This window comes from Camelus ferus, chromosome 7 (assembly GCF_009834535.1).
Source record: "Camelus ferus isolate YT-003-E chromosome 7, BCGSAC_Cfer_1.0, whole genome shotgun sequence".
NCBI classification, from domain to species: domain Eukaryota; kingdom Metazoa; phylum Chordata; class Mammalia; order Artiodactyla; family Camelidae; genus Camelus; species Camelus ferus.
This window is the reverse complement of record NC_045702.1, coordinates 80,042,229-80,055,241: the sequence shown is the minus strand read 5'-3', so window position 1 is coordinate 80,055,241 and position 13,013 is coordinate 80,042,229. Positions and strand designations below refer to the sequence as shown.

At 44.8% G+C, this 13,013-nt stretch overlaps 1 long non-coding RNA gene across 3 annotated transcripts in view; it reads left to right on the top strand.

The window, feature by feature from the left end:
- The window catches only part of LOC116665054, a 138,542-nt gene that overhangs the window by 19,945 nt on the left and 105,584 nt on the right, over nt 1-13,013 (top strand). The window lies entirely within an intron of this gene.

Sequence of the window (13,013 nt, the reverse complement as noted above, 5' to 3'; positions counted from 1 at the left end):
GGATGCCTGCTGTCTGCTGCTCACTGCACCTGTGGTTTGACATTTGGAGGACAATATGGGTCTAAGCCCACCAGAGTCAACGTGAGACGTGGGACCCACTGAGGTCTGCTGGCCAGTCATTCTACAATGGATGAGCCCTGCAAAGCCTGTAGAGTCGCCATTAAAATCTTCTCTCTGCTCCTGCCCCACAGGTCTGCTGGGGTTTTGGGTCTTTTCTGTTTTACAGCTGTTGTTAATGATTTGACGGGGGGTAGGGGAGGGAGAGGAGGAAAGTTTTAATTCCTTAAGGACAGACCAAACCTGTCAGTCAAGTTCAGCTCTAAGAGACTCCAGAGTAAAGTGTAGAAGGCCAGCTGCTCAGTCTTGTTTCTTTTCCTCATTAATTGCAACTGATCTAAAAGTACACATATGTGGGGAAAGTCTCTGAAGCTGGAGCTGGCTCACGTTACTGATACGGTCACAGAACTGGGTCTGAGGCAAGCGCAGGGGCCACGGCAAGTCAAGAGGCTGAGAAGTCATTTTTCACAGATATAGAACAATCCTAATTGTATATGGAACCATAAAAGACCCCGAATAGCCAAAGCAATCTTGAGAAAGAAGAACAAAGCTGTAGACATTATGGTCCCTGATTTCAAACTGTATTACAAAAAATGATATAGTAGTCAAAACAGTTTGGAATTATAAGAACAGACACATAGATCAATGGAACAGGTTAGAGAACACAGAAATAAACCCACGCACATATGGTCAATTAATTTACAACAAAGCAGCTGAGAATATACAATGGGGAAAGGACAGTATCTTCAATAAATGGTTTTGGGAAACTGGACGGTCACATGCAAAAGAATGAAACTGGACCACTATCTTACACTGTACACAAAAACTAACTTAAAATGGATCAAAGACTTGAGTGTAAGACCTGAAGCCATAAAACTCCTAGAAACAAATATAGTCAGTAAGCTCCTTGACATTGGTCTTGACAATGTCAATTGAACTTAACACCATAAGCAAAGGCAACAAAAGCAAAAATCACCAAGTAGGACTACATCAAACTAAAAAACTTCTGCACAGCAAAGGAAACTATCAACAAATGAAAAAAGCAACCTACTGAATGGGAGAAAATATTTGCCATTTTATATCTGATTAATATCCAAAATATATGAAGAACTCATACAACTCAGTAAAAACTCCCCAAATGATCCAATTAAAAAATGGACAAAAGACCCGAATAGATTTTTTTTTTCCAAAGAAAGAGTTGAAGACTGAGTATGGGAGGCCCAGAATTTGTGACTGGCATCTGAAGCAAGAGGCAGTCTTGTTTGAGCCCTTAAACTGTGGGACATGCACTAACTCCAAGTAGTGTCAATTGAATTGAAACATTAACACCAGGCTGGTGTCTGGAGAAGCAGAGAACTGGTTGTTGTTGTGGAAAACACACCACGGTGGTTATCCGGCACTGTCCTATATTGCGGTCACTTGTGCTATTTTTTCCTCCTATTGGTTGTATTGTCTTTGCGGGCAGAACCTGGAACATACTCATCTTTGTAATTCTCATGACACCTCGCACAGGGCCTGGCTCACAATAAAAGATGAATAAATATTGTTGAACAAGTTCAGATTTGTTCTGTGGGCTGCTCCTTCGGTTGTCTTTACAATTGTGCATGTTTAGGAAGGCTGGGCTGGGCTAGGCTGGGCTCTGGCTTGTAGTCACAAGGCATTTAAGAATCCTGGCATTCACTGATGCATTTCCAAACCTCCTCACACAGAACAATGAAGAGAGACGGGAAAGGGCTACTGTAAGAGGTAGAGACTGGGCAACAAGCTGGGTCTGGTCGCTAGGTAACTGGCTCTCAGCCACAGCTTCCTTGCCATTCGGTGATTCAAATTCATGCCTCAGCAACATTTTGCTTCATCTTATAGAATGGACTTCCAGATCATGCTCAAGTGACTTAAACTGTGAATGTTACAACAATAAATGGCCAAGGTCTTCTCTGTGGGAAAATTGCTGCACATCCCAGACAACTGGGAAAGTGAAATAAACTGAACTAATGAGGGGAAAACTCCCCAAGAACTGACTTACAAGCCCTTCTTGGCCTCTTTTTTTTTTTTCTTCTAAATTTACATATAATTGACATATAAAATTATATTAGTTTCAGGTGTACAACATAATGATTTGATACTGGTATATATTGTGAAATGATCACAATGAGTTTAGTTAACATCCATCACTACACAGAGTTACAATTTCTTTTTCTTGATGAAAAATTTCAAGATCTAATCTTAACAACTTTCAAATATGCAATACAGTACTATTAACTATGGTCCCCATACTAGACATTGCATCCACGTGATTTAATGTAGGTATTTTATAGCTGGAAGTTTGTACTTTTTATCTCCCTTCACCCATTGCCCACCCCTCTCCCCATGGAGCCCCAGCCTCTGGCCCCCCCAGCCCCAGTCTCTAGCAACCACCAATCTGTTCTCTATATCCATAAGCCTAGGGTTTTTGTTTGTTTTTGTTTTTGTTTGTTTTGGTTTTTTAGATTCCACAAATTAGATCATATGCTATTTGTCTTTCTCTGTCTGACTTATTTCACTTAGCATAATGTCCTCAAGTTCCATCTATGTTGTTGCAAATGGCAAGATTTTATTCTTAATTATGGCTGAGTAATATTCAATGGTGTGTGCATGTGTGTCCTATTTCATGTATATCATTTGTATATCATATCAGTGTTACTCTCCCATACTTCTGATCTACCAGTTAAAAATCATGACCCACTCCTTAGTTACTGTAATTTGCTAAAATAGCTCACAGAACTGAGGAACACACTTTATTTATATTTACTGGTTTATTATAAAGATATAATAAAGGGTACAAATGAAGACCAGGTGAAGAGATGTATAGGATGAGGTCTGGAGGGGTCTCGAGCACAGGAGCTTCTGTCTTGCAGAGGTGGGGTGCCCCACCCTTCCAGCTCATGGATACGGTCACCAACCCAGAAGTTCTCTGAATCCCATTGCTCAGGGGTTTCATTACATAAGAATGACTGATTAAATCATTGGCGATTGGACTCAGTCTCCAGCCCATCTCCCCTCCCTGGAGGTTGGACGGTGGGGCTGGAATTTCAAAGCTTCTAATCAACGCTTGGTTTTTCTAGAGACCAGACCCCATCCTGAAGCTGTCTACCCACTACCACACTCCCCTCTCTCACCAGTCACCTTATTAACATACAAAAGACACTCATCACTCGGGAGATTCCAGAGGTTTTAGAAGCTGTACCCCAGGATCTGGGGACAAAGACCAAATATATATATATATATATATGTAATTATATTATAACCACCATAAGGAAATTACAAGGAAAGTGTTGCATGACTCCAGAGAAAAGAAAAATCAGATCCGTTTTTAAGATCTCAAATTGCAGTATCACATAACTCTGGAGTCTGCCAGCCCTGGGTTTGACTTCTCCCTCTTCATCACAAAGTATAACAATGTCAGTTCCCCTAGAAAGAGTATGTTACCTCAGCTCTCTTACAGGATAGGGACTTCTTGCCCAGAGTGTTACTTTGTTTGCTCAGTCTTCTATAGAGGCTTAATTTCGTTGCCTTTTTCTTTTCCAGAAACCACAATAAGATGGGAAGATTACTGTTTGAAACTTGCAATCCCATTATCTGTCAGCCTAAGAAAGATAAAAAGTGGCACCAGTGTATCCAGAAAGTCACTTTTCAGTAGCCATAGGTGACGAGAATTACATTTCTTTACCAGGACATCTTGATGTGGCATATCATAAATATTCAGGTTCTGTAGACTTTTAAAGAAGATATAATATCTCCTTTTTTGTGTAACACTAGCTGCAAGGTCACATTCAGGATGACTCAAAAATAGGAACTAGAAATTCTTATACGTGAGAGAAAAGGAGCAGTTGGGGCTGAAGGTGACTAAGAAGTAGAAGCTGAAAAGTGAAGCAGGGCTTGGCGAGTGGGTTTGGAGTCATGCGGTGGGGTGTGCTACCCTTGGGCCCAGGCAGATGGGCCTCTGCTCTGGTCCCGTGCTTTCCAGGGCCAGCTCTGGCTTTCCTCTAGCTGTGCCTTCCCCATCGGGTGAGAAGTTCTGGAGGTCAAAGAATGTGCCCACCCACAGACAATGCCCCACTACTTCTAAACCATTCCCTAAGTACCAGGGACACTGGAACCCCCTGCCTAAACACCAAGGCTTTCATGAGTATCTTCCCTAGGTCTGTCTTTTCGAGGGCTAATGGTGCCTCCCATGCACCCAAAGAGTGGCCAAGGATGGCTGTTTGGTAGAGATCGGGGAGATAGAGATTGGCTGGGTGAACTCGGATGCCTATATGCATATGGAAAAGGTCTTTAATATCTGGGCAGAGCCTAAGGAGGAAATAGGGAAAGGAGCCAGCTGTGGGCCAGGTCCCTGCATTCATATTATTACCCTAGGTCTGCAAATGCTGGGGGCAGGCCTGTGCTGGAGTCTAGGTTTGTAACTCTTTAAGCAGAAACAGGGAAATTGTGAATAGTTCCTGATGGAATTAAACTGGCTGGCCCTTGTCCTACATTCAGCCCTAACTGTTTTTATCTTTATCTGCCATATCACCAATAGGGCAAATAGTTCATCGTAATAGCACTAGGACCTTCTAATCCACAGCTCTGGTCCTTGAAATACTAGAGTGACTTAAAAGAGAGAAGATTGTCTGGTCTAAAATTTAGGAGGATCCCGTGATGTCCACACTCTATGAGAAGAAGGAAGCAGTGTTCCTTCTGGGCCTGAGTCAGAGCGGGACGCTTTCACAGGTGCTTTGGAATCGAATGCAGGACTGTCCTGAAACTTAGGCCAAGGGGGCCCTGTGCCCAGCCCTGGACCTCAGGGGACTCTGGTCTTAGGCACGCCTGCCTGGAACTTTTCTCATTTCCGGTCTGATGGTGGAGACAGGCCAGAATCAGCAGTGCCACCCAGTGAGGACTCCTTGGTGGCCTGTATCTGGACCCTATCCTCTAGGGCATTCTCTTACCCTCTGCTGCTGGGTAGGGCTGACCAGATGCCTCAGGAGATCCGAGGCTCATGCCTGCGATGTCATTCTGCAACCAGGGGCCCAGTTCCCGGCGGGCTGCCCGGGGAGAGGGTAGATAGCTCCTGTTGGCTGATCAGTACTTCTTTCTTGGGCTCACAAGAAACTGGGCCACCAGGTGAGCTGATAACACAGAGTTTCGGTGACTCAAATTGTTTATACAGACAGAGGCTCCATAAAAAATATTTGCCTGGGCTCCACACAGCCTACAAACAGACCTAATTAAGTGCTCGGGCAAATGTCAATCTCTTCCCCCAGTTTTCCTCCTAATGCTGCTGTTTCTTAAATCCCATTATAAGAACCCAGATTCTATAAAGAGCAGAAACAAAGAGGTAGAAGGGGAAGTTCTGAGTGTGTAATTCTTCTGTCTTCTTCAGCATAGATGGCATGGCTTCCTGATGTCCAGCTGCACGGAGCCTGGCCTTCAGTTAGTGGTGAAGGCAGGATTCGATCCCAGGGCTGTCTGACTGCTTGAGGCCTGTTTGTGACCTGAGGGCTTGGCTGCGGTTGCGGGATGAGGAAGCTCTATCCGGGACGAGAAAATCTGGGGCCTGGAGGGCTCCTTTCCCCGTTTTTCAAAAGCCACCAAGTACTTTCCGTGACCAATTCCTCATTCCGAGTCAGCAGCTTTGGAGCACAGCACACTTCAGCTGCCCTTAAAAGGTGACTGGAAAGTAGATGTGAGATATTGACATTCAGAAGAGAGAGAGAAACTGTATTACTACGGTGCTTTTCACTCAAGTGCTTCAAACCCTTTCTGAAAGACCTGGTGGGAAACTGCTGTTTTCACACACGCAGGGTAACAGGCACCACACTCATTCAGGAAACCAACCGCGGATCAAGTCTGATTTGGAGACAGGGGGCCCCCTGTTAGGCCCCTCCCACCGCCCAGACCCAAACCAGTCCTCCCTAGGTGTCACCACTGGGCCACCCTGGCCTTAGGGGATTTGGAATCTACACTGTCTGCACATTTCTTTTTAATTAATTGGTTTATGTGTTGTTTGTTTTTTTAAGGAGTTTTGTTTTTTTTTAAACCTAGATTTACAGAGGTTTCAAAGAATACTCAAAATGCGACTGGATAGCATAGGAGCATAAGAAAGAAGTGAAACAAGAGTAGGGAACTGAGGGGGTCTGCAAGGAGGCAAAACCAAACATTGATGAGGTGGGGAGGTGCGGGCAGGTCTCCACTACCAACACACACACAACACACACACTTCTCAATTCCATACCCAGAGCCAGGCAGATCTGAGTCAGATCTGGTTCTGAGTTAACTGTGTGCCTTTGGACAAGTAAGCTAACATTTCTTAGTCTCAATTTCTTTATCTTCAAAAGAGAATCGTAAGATCCACCTCCTGAAATTGTTTTGAGGAATGAGTGAGAGGACACATGTGGAACACAGTGCAGTGGACTGAATGTTCGCATCCCCCCCGACAATTCACACGTTGAATCCCTAACCCCCAAGGTGGTGGCGTTCAGAAGTGGGGTTGGGCTTGGGGGAGTGGTGGTGGGGCCTTGGGAGGTGACTAGGTCATGCGAGTGGAGCGCTTACTAATGGGATTAGTACCCTGATGAAAGGGACCCCAGAGAGATCGTCAGCCCTTCCCAGCCTCCAGAACTGTGAGAAATAGATTTGTTATTTGTAAGTTCACTCAGTTCATGGGATTTCTGTCATAATGGCCTGAACAGGTTAAGATGCTTAGCGTAGCCCTTGCACCTTGCAGGCCCTTGGTGAGGCCTCCGTCCCTTCTGTTTCTCCTCCCATCTTTCCTTCCTCAGATTTTCTTCTGAAAAGTGATTAAAATCAATTTGATTTTTCTCTTAGCGTTGGTCAGATCTTAAACTGCTCTCCGTGGAGAGTATATGGGACAAAAATACTTTTTTGCAGGAGGCTGGTATTAGAATCCCAAGGCCCTGGGCACAGATCCCAGGGGAGATGAGGCCCCGGGTGGACCACTGTAGGGCAAAGCCCAGGGCCATAGACGCTTCCAGGGCTGGGTTGTGGGGGGTGCCCAGCGGAGAGGTGTGAGTGAGTGTGTATTTGTGTGTGTGTGTAAGTGGGCACTGGTGTGGGTATGTGTGTGTGCATGGTGTGACTGTGCATTCAGTGTGTGTGCCAGAGTGAGTGTTCACGTTTGTAGGTGTGCATGTGAGTGTGTGTGCGTGCGCCGTCAGAGGGAGAAGGTCTCCGTATAGTGCCAAGACTTGCTATTCACTCTGGAGGTTAAGAAATGCATTACGAGAGTCCTTAAACTTTTGGTGTTCATTGAAGACTGGAGGCATCTCCCCTCTCAGAAATCCCTTTTGGGAAACGGGAATATAAGAGAAAAAGTGTAAAGTCTCCTTTGAGTAAGGCTCTCTTTCTTCCTTGTGAGGGGCTCTCGGGGAGTTCCAGGAGGACTGCCATCCCCACCGCACCCCCCCCCCCCCCAGTCCTTCCTCCTCTCTTTACTTCAGTCCCTTGATCTTGGTTCAGACTCTCCCCCAACCTATTTCCCTCCCTGCACATCCCAGCTCTGCTTTGTTTGCTTTCACCAGCCTTCTCCTTCCTTCTCATTTTGCTTTGCTTTTCATCCAGAATGAGGGCTGCTTGGGAGAACGCACCTCGATTTTTCTTTGACTCATATTCCTGTTCCACGTTCCTGTGAGCTCTGAGAAAAGTCTATTTCTTGGTCTCCTTTTTACTGGAAACCATTATGTAATGTTTTCTAATGGCTTAATGAGGCTCCGATCTTCTGTGGAATATTCCCACAGACAGAATTTCAGAGCCTGCCATTTAAAAGTACTGTTGTTTCCTTTTCTTCTATCTCCAAACCATTGCCAGCTTCCTTCACATTAGCAAAAACGGGGGGGGAAATACTAGTGCCGGAAACCCCCACCAAACCCTCACCTCCCTGTCTTTGGGCTTCTACCTCAAGGGCCACAGTGCATGGGTGGTTTTGAAAAAAAAAATATTACCTGAGGTATTATTTTTATTCATGTTAGTCATAGCCTTTATGTAAAGTCATGTCTCCATTTTAATAAATACGAGAGGAATTAGAGTTCCAGTGATGCCCACTAATAAGGATGGATATGGATTATACTTTAAAAAAATTATTTACAGCCTGTCAGTGCCTGTGGCTTTGAATTATTGATGCCATGATAGTTACCGTCAGTGAGACAGAGTCCTTGCCAGCTGGGGAACTCAAGGCTGACCTGGTCCAGGTCCCCAAACTTTCTGGGGCAGGGGAGCAGCGTCATGCTGCCCACAACATGGGTCTTTCCTGGGAGAGGTGCTGGGACAGCCGTACACATGCTGCTAGAGGGTCACTATGTTTCTTTTGATAGAAGTGGGTTCACTTTGCCATCAACTGGTAGTGACACTTTGGGCAAGGCACTTAACCTCTCTCAACATCCAGTTTCCTCTTCTCTAAAACGCAGGGAGAATACTGACACTACCCACACGGAAAGTAGTGAGGAATAACTAAGAGGTTGTTACACCAATGTACACCTCGAGTTCTGAATGGGTGCTTGCCTGTGATATAAACACTTTTATTTTCAGGATGGTAGCTTCCAGACCCCCGAGGTAATTCTGAAACCTTCAAAACATCTATTATTGTATTTTTCTCAAGGAGGTATGGGCACCAACGTCCTTATTTTATAGGAATATTCTAAAGTATGGGAAGAAACTGAAAAAGAAATGTAACTCTCTGTTATTGATAAAATTCAGTTAGGGAGATTTTGCCTTTCCTTAACTATTTTAATTACTCGAGGTATTGTCTCTTTAATAATAAACACTGTATATACTTGTTGGATTTTAAATTACTGTTTGTGCTTCATAAAATGCAATTCATTGATAATTTGAAAAAAAAAAACCCAACCATATCTCAAACACTACAAATTCTCTTAAATCACCATCTTTTGAATTCTACTGACAACAAAAATGATAACAGTAAAAACAACTAAGATTGTGCTGACCATGTTCCACGCCCCGTGATTCACGTATGAATGGCAATGCTAACACTGTCCTTTAATCTGAACATTTCCTTCCTGTGTGAGCTTGGCACTGTGTCCATCAGACTTTTGCGTAGCTGGGACTTTCAAAAAGGAATTTGTACTTTTCATTTTGTTAGCTACAGGGGTGATTGTGGAGTAGTTAGCGGCAGGTGGCGCTAAAGGACTGAACTTGGAAATAGGCTCTTGGCGCTCTCCCCTGCAGACTGGGACAAGCTGGGTGTTGCTCGTTGTGTGGCCGGTGGGTTAAAGGAAAGAAAGGTAAGCATTGCCCCTACTGTGCCCTGTTATTCAGCCGACGCTAAGGATTTCCCCTGTCAAATTGTCTAGATCTCTTCTCTGGAGAGGTGACACTCCTGAAGGTATAGACCTTTACTGAGGTCTCAAAGGGCAAACAAATATTCACAGTTTTTCTAAAGGAACATGAAAACAAATCTCACACGAAGTTCCTTTTTGGAGTGCACACTCTTGCTCTCGTCACTGTAGGTTCCCAGGCGTGTAAACTGGACAAGGGTAAAGGGGACGAGAATAGCACCCCCTGAGATTCCTTCTCCAGGAGGAGCTGTGCAAAAGCAGTTTTCATCACCGGACCCAGGCCCTGTGGGGTGATGGGGCCAGAGTTCCCGCCATCTCGGTTTTCTTGTTTAACCCAATCCCCCCTTTCCTAGAAGTCTCCAACGTGCTCAGCAGTGTTTTTCTCCAGGGCTGTTACCAGGAAAATAAAATCTCAAAAGAGAGATCGGAGATTTAAAAATGAAAATAAAGTCCTTCCTTTAGGCCTCCAAGAGGACAGAAGAGGGAAGAGCGGGAGGTCTGCTACAAGGAGCCTGAAAAACGGAGGCTACCAAGTTAAAGAAGGGCAGGTATTCCCAGAGGGAGTCGGGCACGCGGAAGCTGCTTCCTGGGGAGGTGGTGGCAGAGGTACTGGAACATTGAGAGGGCAGGTCTGTGGGAAGTGACTCTTGGGGTGGGATGCGGAAGGAGGGATGTTTTTAAAATGACTGAAATTTCTACCGTTGGCTTTTTTCTTTTCTGAAGTCAAGTTTAATACAGGAGCAGGCCAAGTATCTTGCTGATTGCTTGATTTACATGAATCTCTTGCGGAGCGGTTGTAGGCACTCCTTTAGAGGAACAGGACACATCACCAAGGGACATTTTGGGGACAAGTTTTGAACCAAGTCAAGCATCCTGTGCCAGTAATTCACCATCTCATCTAACCTGATCTGACCCTGGCATCTGTGCACAGATTATTCTCCTGCCATCGGAGGGAGACTGTGCATGGAGCCTCCTGAGCGGGGTCAGCCCCAGACACAGTAGCACCAGGAACTGGGTTGCTGACTTAAAGCTGAAATGACTTATTCCTCTGTCTCTCCCCCGATTCCCTCCCTGCCTCGAGGTCCTCTCTGAGACGAGGGAGAGGAGGACGTGATGGGGTGGGTTAACTGTCTTGCTGTGTCTAGCTTGGTTCTGATCTGTCGGCTTGGCCTAACCTGGACAGCAGGTCATGCCTTGGCCGACAGGGAACAACCTTTTCTCCTAGGTCTTCTGTGTTTGTCCCATTGGTTCCAGCTCTCTCTTTTGGAATCATTATTTAGACACTTTGCTGCTGATTGACACTCCTTCAGCCCACGAGAGCAGAGGGACCAAAGAAGGGGTATGATTAGCTTTTGCAAGAGCTGAGTCTCAGGTTAGAATGTGATTAGGATAATCTTCTCCCTCAGAGAGCCAGTGGTTCCACAGGAAAGCGTACATTACTCCACACGTCTCTGATATCTTTCCTTTAAGGCCTTGAAAGGATTCTGGAAACGTTTGCTCATGTGGAGCTGTAGACGGGGTTTTATTCTCCCCCAGTTTTATTTTACTTTTTTCTTTTTCTTTTTCTTAAAATTGAAGTATAGTTAATTTACAGTGTTTCAGATGTATAGCAAAGTGATTCAATTATACATACATACAGATGTATATATTTATTCTTTCAGATTCTTTTCCATTATAGGTTATTACAAGATACTGAATATAATTCCCTGCACTATACAGTAGGACCTTGTTGTTTATCTGTTTTATTATATATAGTAGTGTGCATATGTTAATCCCAGACTCTAATTTATCCCTCCCCTTCTTCCCCCTTTGATAACCATAAGTTTGTTTTCTATGTCTGTGAGTCTGTTTCTGTTTTGTAAATAAGTTCACTTGTCTAATTTTTTTAGATTTCACATGTAAGTGATGTCACATGTTTCTTTCTCTTTCTGACTTACTTCACTTAGTATGATAACCTCTAGGTTCAACCATGTTGCTGCAAATGGCATTATTTCATTCTTTTTTATGGCTGAATAGAATTCCATTTTGTGTGTGTGTGTGTGTGTGTGTGTGTGTGTGTGTGTGTGTGTGTGGTATATATATATATATATACCACATCTGCTTTATCCATTCATCTGTTGATGGACATTTAGGTTGCTCCCATGTCTTGGCTATTGTAAATAATGCTGCTATGAACATTGGGTGCATGTATCTTTTCAAATTAGAGTTTCCTCTGGATATATGCCCAGGAATGGGGTTGCTGGAGCATATGGTATCCCCAGTTTTATTGAGATATAATTGACAGATAAGATTGTATAAGCTTAGGGTGTACAACATAATGATCTGATACATGCATATGTTGCCAGTGATGACTGTACTTAAGTTTTGTTAATGACAGGTGTAAGAAGGGAAAATAATATTGAAAGATGAGCACGGTGTTTGTAGACCGAAGTATGAGTCTTGGCATCATCAATAACTTTTTGTGATGCTCTTTAGGTGTCAGTTTCTCATCCTCAAAATGCGTGTAATCCAAGGGAGGCACCGCCCTACCCTAGTCGGCAGTAGGAACGAGGGATAACCCCCTTCTTACTAACAGCCCCTTATTTCTCTGTCCTCAGTCCAGCTTTTCTAATAGGACAGGGAGTCTCACAGTTTGGGATGTGTTACCCAGACTCACTGGGGCTGGTGTTGTCCAATTGTTCTGCACAGCAGAGTCCCTGTTTCTTCACAAGGGTGCCTGGGGCTGTGCGGTGGGTCTCCTCTTGGAGTGAATTTTCCAGAACAAACAGTAATTCTTAGTGCCCGTGGGGCCTGAATCTCTTGTAGGGGCATCCTTCCCTAGCTGCCATGACAATAGGCAGAGCCACTGCTCTCGTGGTGGCCAGGCCACCTCAGGTTGCTGTTCTCAGCAGAGTCAGTCCTCTCATGCTTTTGCAAAGTGGTTTCTGCTGCTGCAGCTTACTGTTTGGTAATTACAGGGAGACACCATTCCATCAGGTGGCAGGGCAGAAAAAGCACCGAGTGTGTGTTACCCTGAGGAGGTTCTGGTCAGCCACCTTCACTAAGTCCACTTGGCTATGTAAGCAAGATGTGGCACACCTGCACTGGCAGTCAGGAAAGGCGACATGATTCCGACTTGTGTGGTGCCCAGGCGAAGCCACTGCGAGACAGCGTTGAAAGACACATCTTTTATGCTCCTTTCAAAGGCGACTTCCTTTTGTATCAATAAATGAAGGCTTCATGCTTTGGGGGACTTCTCCATGGGTAGATTTCAGTGAAGATGTGGAACATACCACATGAACTGATATTGTACTATGAAACCACCTCTGCCTGGGTGGAGATTTGGGGCTGGAAATTGAGCAGAGACATACCAAAGACCCCAGGAACATCAGCCTCCCTTCCGTCCACTCAGAGTCCAACAGAAGCAGAAGCCCCACTGTTCCTGGTGGACTGCACCAGGCAGCACTGTGCGTTTAGGATTACAGCAGTACTTAGAAAACATCTGAGACATTGAAGGGATCATTACAATTTAAAGCAGCACCTTGAGAGGGGAGGGTATAGCTCAGTGGTAGAGCGCATGCTTAGCAGGCACGAGGTCCTAGGGTTCAGTCCCCAGTATCCTCCGTTAAAAATAAATAAATCTAATTA